General features: G+C 33.0%; 1 long non-coding RNA gene across 1 annotated transcript; it reads left to right on the plus strand.

Annotated features, from left to right (window-relative positions):
• Positions 1-3,284: 3,284 nt before the first annotated feature.
• LOC132606155 (uncharacterized) lies at positions 3,285-7,433 on the plus strand. Its single transcript, XR_009569623.1, has 3 exons — positions 3,285-3,501; positions 5,253-5,407; positions 7,046-7,433. It is a non-coding gene; the product is annotated as an uncharacterized LOC132606155 (long non-coding RNA).
• The last annotated feature ends 206 nt before the right edge of the window (positions 7,434-7,639 follow it).

The raw sequence follows: 7,639 nt of genomic DNA on the forward strand, positions 1-7,639 counted from the left end.
GCTCAAATCCTTTCTCTAGGAATCAGAACCAAGAAAATCCAGCAATGATTGAGTTGTAGATTCAGAGGAAAATCAAGCTTGAGACGTATCAAACGATACAAAAGAGTTTTATTCATATTGTTTTTAGTTCATTTCTGCCAAAATATATAGTTGCACTTGAGATTTATATCTCAAAGGCGGCTAGGGGCCAAAAACTTGATTAGTTTACTTTCTGCTTTGTTTTTTATTACTTTTTGGACATTTGCTATTCCTTTCCAATTCATTAATAAATCCCCAAAATTTTTATTAAAAAAAATCTCCAACCTTGATCCGAAGGTATATGAATTTGATTTATTTAAAAAATTTGGTGGCACTAACACTGACTTTTCATGCAAGCATAAAAAGATATGGAGATGTTCAAGATTCTTGAAGATCAAAAGGAAAGTGTTGATCTTGGTTTAAACTTTGAATCTCGATATAGGATGATATGTTTGAGAAAGCATGGTACCAAGTTACTACTAAGAAAGTGGGATTTAGTTCGGCCACATGCAAAGCTTTGTTGCAACATGATGAAGCTCTACGACAAGTTAGAAAATGTAACTTATAGCTTGGTGAGTATTGGTTGTTCCCAATTTTTTGCTAATCTGTCGCTGTTTAAGGAGCCTTTATACTTGAGGACAGGTCTTTCTTAACTGGGGGAGAATGATGAAAGTTCAAGTGTGTGTTTGGTATGATGGAACTTGAAAAATATTTTCTCAGAAAATAAATGATTTTCCTACTCATTTTCTTGTGTTTGGTACGCAAGTTGGAAAATCTCATTTTAAGAGCATTTCCATACCTTCAAAGCAAAATCATTGTGAAGTTTTTGAATTCGGAGTGTAACTTTTTTATGGTAGGAAGTACGGGCTAGGAGGTGCAGTAGGCTGCGGAGGAGGGGGGTTAAAGGTAAAAAAGGCTTTTAAAAACTTTTTCATTTTTTTTAAAGTACAATCTCTGTATTTTGTTCCTTTTTCTTGACTTATTATTAAGTCATAGGCCGATTCTCTTCTGATTTAGACATGTAACTTCTTTGAGATTTGGATTTTGTTTTTATGGTAGGTATAACACAGGTGAAAACATATAATGCTGAGGTATAACCCCTTTAAAATTTGCCAAGGTCTGCTCTTTTTTCCTCTTCTTCTCGACTTTTTCCTTTTTTACTCTTAAATTATAAAAATTTCAACATGAATTTTCCTGGTGCTTAATCTTTTTTTGTGTTCTCTTTTTCACTGCGTATCAAGCTACAAATTGTGACGCCTTTGTTTTTAGGTCATGCAATTAAAAGGTAGTGCTATTTTGGAAAATAACATGCACAATTCAAGGCATTTAATATACTTAGGTTTGTTTGATGAAATAGATAAACAAATTTTGCCTGTTCTATGCAATATCTGATTCCCAGAGTGATTTATTTTTACTTTGATAGGTTGAGTTAACAATTGACCCTTATTGATGTCTGGCTCTTCTTGGTTGATTCCCACGAGCTAACCATATTAATCAATTTCCAACAAATTATATTTCAATGGAGCACAAACAGTCAATGGATTGCTTGTTTTTCTTTTTGGGTTTTCACTTATTTGAAGTCATCGTTTGCAATTGTTGCCTGGTCGTATTTATTGGTTGGTGATCTATTTCAGTTCTTGTGAATTTTAGGTGCGAATGCATTGATGACATTTGCATTTGCTACTTTTCATATACTGAAACTAATTGCAATTTCTACATGATAATTTATTTCCACTTACTCTGTTATGGAATTCCTGTAGAAGCAATAAGAGGCATGTTTTGTGGAGCAACTAGAGTTACCACTTATGAAATCAACAGAGTAGTCCAAACTTTTTTGCTTTGCAGTTTTCTTGCTGTTAAGATGATTTCTAATCCGGGAAGCAAGAGGGAATCTTGAGATACACAAGTAGTTACAAAGTTCGTTCGTGCGTTTGATCCACGAAGAACAACAACAGCCTGATTGTTGGCATGAGCAGCTTCCTCTGCAGTTTCATAAGTTCCAAGCCACATTCTTATCTTTTGTGTTATGTCTTTAATCTCAGCTCTTTTGTGTTATGCCTCTAATCTCAGCTATTCATTTTCCTGAAGGCCTGTGTCTCGCCGTACAATTTTGTTGGTGCATTTTCTTCTCTTTCTCCCCATGAATTTGGTTGCTTTCTTCCTTGAAATTTCTTATGTTTGCTGCTGATTTTAGAAAATTTCCGTTGAACCAAATTTTGAGAGAAAAAAAGAACAACGATAGAAGAAACAAGTAGTACTAGGACTTTGAGAAAGTTTATTTACATGTATTTGTTGTTTTTGTTGTTTATATATATACTAGTGGCATTTGCCCGGGCTTACACTAACATTAAAAATTAAATGCGTAATTACTTTTTATTTTTTCCCGTTTTTTGTGATATTAAGTTATTGAAAGAGTAGTTTGATTTTCAACAAACTCCAAAAAATAAATCATAGTATAAAAGTATTTAAAAGTTAGAGAAGAATTTCATTTTATATTCAAATAAATGCACGATATAAAAGATCTTCTCTTTTATAACAACATTGAAATGTTTTTGAGAATATAACGTCCAATAATTGAAATTGAACTTTATCATATGTTGGATTAATCTCGCTCATTTTTTTTTGGATTAAAACCAGTGTTGATTACCGAACTATTGCAATAAGATATTTGGGTCTTCAAGAAATGCTAAAACGATTTTTAACTTCAAGTGAATAAAGAAACTACTCCCTCTGTCCCAAAAAGATTGTCCTCATTTCCTTTTTAGTCTGTCCCAAAAAGATTGTCACCTTTCTATTTTTACAAACAATTTAACTTTATGCGATGATTTACAACCACACAAATATCTAAGGCTTACTTTGGACCACACATTTCAAAAGTCTTCCTTTATTTTTTAAACTTTCACTACTAAAAAAACAGTGTTCAGCGACAGCCTCTTTTCGTCACTAAATAGCGACCAATTTAGTTACAGAATCGTGATTCCGTCGCGAAATAAGAAATTAAAACATAACTATATAATATAGCAACGGATTAGCGATGAAAACTAATATCCGTCACTAATTTTGGCGCATTCACTTTAGCTACAGAATTAGCGACAAAAATTTTGTAGCTAAATTAATTAGAAATTAACGATGGATATAGCGACTGTTAGTCTGTTTCTAGTTATAATTGAAATATAAAAATATTTTAAAAGCAATTGCGACGAAAAAATATCCGTCGCTAGTATTTTTCAAAAATAGTTAAAATATCTTTTGTTAGGTCACCAGCTAATAACATTTCACCCAATTTTATTTTTGTCAAAATCCACTCTCCTCTATCGATACTCCCTATCTTTCTTCTACGCAGATCTAGGGTTCCAATTTGTATATCGCCTCTCCCCTTTTGCGTCTAGCTGAAGCCTACCATCGCCGCCACTGGTACTGGTACAGTGGTACTACACTTGCATTCAGTTGTCTTCATTTCACTATGGAACTCGTCGCTGTCAGGTCCGTTGATTTCTCCTACATCAACTTTTCTCTCATAGTGTAGTGAGTGAAAGGGAATTAGGTTTTGTGGAATTTTTGAATTATTTCTAGCATTAGAGTTTTTGTTCTTATTTCATTTTGTTAGGGTTTTGATTTTTAAGTTTGGTGTGCTGTAGCCAAGGGGATTTTCGGTCAGCTCGTCGGCTTCATTTTTCCCCTTTCTTAATTTTCAACGACATGTTATCTTCTTGGTTAAACTGTTGATTTTGACCATGATAAATTTCCTTTTTTCTTTCTCATTTTTTGAAATCTCAAATTCTTGTCCCTTTGGTTGAGAATATAGTGGATCTTTGCAAATGACTTCTGGTGTAACTAGTTTTTATTTGCTTTCAAGGTAAATAGATCAACAGTAAAAAAAAAAAAAAAATCGAGCGGGACAAGCTTTAACCTTAGGGACATTTTGATCATAAGAAAATTCTAAGGATATGTGTGTGTACGTGTTGAAGAAATGTATTTGAAGCTATTCCATTTATCTCAACATGTGTGTGTGTGGTTGTCTCATTGTGTTAAAGAAATGTGTTTGAAGTTATTTCTTTTGCTTTCATGTATACTTCTATTGTGATGGTACTATATAAGTTTGTGTTAAAAAAAAAGTTAGATATAACTTATAGTTGGGACTTGGTGTTGACATCCATATTTTTGCTATGAAATTGGTTTATGAACTTTTATTTTGTGTGTGAGAGTTCCTACGGAAAAACTATATTTTACCTTTGGCTCTATTGACTGAGTTTGAAAAAATAAAATTCTATTGCTTCTAGATGTGAGATTCACTTTCTGGCTCTTAATTGAGAAATCTGACTTCATTCTTTAGTTTAAGTGAACTGTTCTTATTTGATTGAGTTAAGGAGGTTTACTATTTGACTTGGTAGGGATTGTGACTAACGAATGACATCTATGACTTTCAGATGTTTAAGGATTCATTTATGCAATATAGATATGACAATCAGATGTTTCCATGTACCAGGTATACTGGAAGATATTGATTCCTGATGTAAGCGACTCAAGTATAATCTTATGCGATGAACTTCTCATGTTTAATAGATCTACTGTTACCAAAGTTTAGCTTAATATTCTAGTCCTGCCCTACTGAAAGATGGTTGCCTATATATGTAGGAAGGTTAGATAATGTAGTTCTATCCTTGCTTATGGTGAGATTGTGGTGTCCTTGGTCTCCCGGTGTAATGAGGTTAAATTCTTCAAATGCTATAGTGTCAAACTTCTAATTAATTCCTAATTTTTAACAAGATTCTTCCTAAATTATGTTTTTTGGAACTGAGAAAGACTTGGATGTGATTCGTCATATCAATATGAAATAAATTTGTAATAACAAAATCTGTTGTCGTTTTCATTTGTGAAGGGGAGCAGTTCGTAGAGCTTATAGAGCTTATTTTCTCATGTAATTTGGTGTACCTTCTTGGTACCTTTCTTTTAATAATACATTTACCTTATAAAAAAAAAGTTCGTAAAGCTTATAGATATGTCTTTAATTGTGCTGATTAGTGCACATACTTCCGTTATTAATTTTTTTAATTGATGCGAGCCCTTGCTAGTAAACACTCTGATTGTCCTGTTTGTTTCACTATTAAATTGGAAAAATTGAGAATCTAGAGCATGATTGGATGTATGATAGGTTTGAGGGAGTTTTTAAGTGCAGAACGTTTATATTCCTCCCCCCTTAACTCTCTGTAAATTTTATGAACTTTCTCTTGCAGGTTGCTTTGTTGAAAGATGATCATGGCCTGGACCAGTGGGAGCTCGTCTGAAGATGAAGGAGTGCAATTCTCAAATCTCGAGCATTCTCAACGAGCAGCAGCAACTTCAGAATAAGATTAGTGAGACCGATCTCGAGAAGGGAATGGAAAATGAGGTTGTTCTTCTTCTTGATGTCTTATAAAGTTTCTGATGTTTGTTCATTTTCCAGTTTCCTTTATATTTTTTTTTTTAATTTTAAAAAGCATACCACAGAATAAGCTAAGATAGACAAGATGGCTCCTAAGACATTCTTCACATCCATCTGTCCGTAGTTTGAGATATTTTTTATGTGTGTGTTAATGAATTTCATGACCCATCAGACCTCTTCTACGTTTTATGACTTCATGTATGACTTAGTAGGATTAGATCATTGTACAATTGCCGAAAATCTCATGAATGGCTATAACTACATCTTTATGCTTCAAATATTCGTTGCATTTGCTAATGCGTTTACTGGAGATTTTGTAGCTTCCATCTACATTGGACTTCATTAGTTAACGGTTCCTAATTTTCATGTAACCTCTTCACATTGATTTATTGTCTGAGGTATTATTGTTAGTTGCTTCATGCTTATGTGTTTAAGTGCAACTCTCGATTAGCTCGTTACCATATTCTAGGAATTTTGCCGTCATTTGCTTTCAGTGTTTGATTTAAATTCGATGGTAGAATTATCAGCAAAAATGGTATTAATTCCTATAGGATTTTGATGTTTAACTAGGTTTTAAATAATTAGTTGTATGATTACTTCATAACCATTGCCTATAATTCCTAATCTACAGTGGGCTATCTTATCCATAAGCTTTTTAAAAAATAAAATAAAAAATCTCATCCATAAGCTATCTAGTGTTTTATAGATTTTTAATTATGTACGCAAAGGGTATCCATAGATGTTTAAGTAAAAAAAAAAAAAAAAACTAACTGATGTTTTCTTTAGATGATTATGACCCAATTCTAAACTTAAGAATGATGTCTTTTACCTTAAATGTGTACCTGATTGATCCATCCTCAAGTTTGCATATTGTAGACACTTTGCGCTTGATAGAAACCATGTTCAGAAGCTATAACTTGTTCAATCTAGCATTGTAATCATTCTGAGATGTATTATTGACATAGCTTAGACTATGTAACTAGTCCAGTTTTAGGAACTTAAGTTTATGGAACATGATATCTCTCCAAAGAACCACTCTTCTGGTTGAAAAGTAGTATCTCCACTCCTTAAATAGAGATACTTGCAGACATATTTGGCTTGTAAAATGTGTAACTTTCCTGTCCTAATAACCTAAGTGTTAATTAACCTGGTAACAACCAATAACAAATGTAGTATTATTTTGGTTTGATTAGGTTGTGCATTGTTCTTATAGAAGTTGTTACCTACAGTAGCTTAGGAACATTGAGAATCTAGAGCACAATTGTATGTACGAGTATGATAGGTTAGATGTCTCTTAATTTATGTTGTTATTGAGATGTGTAGAATCCAGCAATAAGTAATTCTTCTAAAATGCATTTCAATTGGCGTGGTTGGCATCTTTTAACTCTACTTTGGTACAATGTAGACTAACATATTTCATCAATTTCTATGTCTTTGCGAACCAATGAGTTGCCAATAAATTTATTTTCACTGTTGGAAATATACAAAATCCACAGAACTTAGGTACTTTCAATTTTCTCTTTTCTTGTCATTAGATGGATGTATCATTCCAAATTATAGATCTCTCTTTGTTTGCTGTGAAGCTAATCTATTACTTTGTGTTAGGTGCTAGCAAACCATGCAAGGATGTGTAGGCGAGTCCCTTGATGACTCTGATCCAGGAATGTGAAGGGCAAAAATGTAACTTAGGCTTGCTGAATCTGACAAATACTTCGCTACCTAGAAAAGGATTTTCTCCTACATTCTACCAAGTGTTTGCTTCTCAGGGAGTATATTAGTTGTGGGCAAATTGCAATTTGGTTTTCCACATTCAAATTTTAATTTTCTAGTTTAATAGGAATTGATTAGTACTTAATAATGTTTTAGCTGAACCTTGTAACTCTCTAGCCTTGCATTAGTTAGGCTTTTTTTTATTTCAACTTTATTGGTCGTGTAGATGTATTCAATTTGACTATATAATTGTGATATGCATTTTCATTGTAAAATATTACTAGTTGTAGCGTCATCTTTATTTTATCATCCCATATCAACTTGTCCTATACTCTCCCTTTAATCAATTTGTAGCAGTCATAGACATGTAACCTTTGTTATCTCTTAAATCTTTGGTCCTCGCCCTTAAATTTTAGAATTTTTTTGACAGAGTTTCCTCTAATTTCTTACTATCCAAACCTGCAGGCCAGAAAATACATGCAATGCCTC

The sequence above is a fragment of the Lycium barbarum genome, chromosome 8 (assembly GCF_019175385.1).
Source record: "Lycium barbarum isolate Lr01 chromosome 8, ASM1917538v2, whole genome shotgun sequence".
NCBI classification, from domain to species: domain Eukaryota; kingdom Viridiplantae; phylum Streptophyta; class Magnoliopsida; order Solanales; family Solanaceae; genus Lycium; species Lycium barbarum.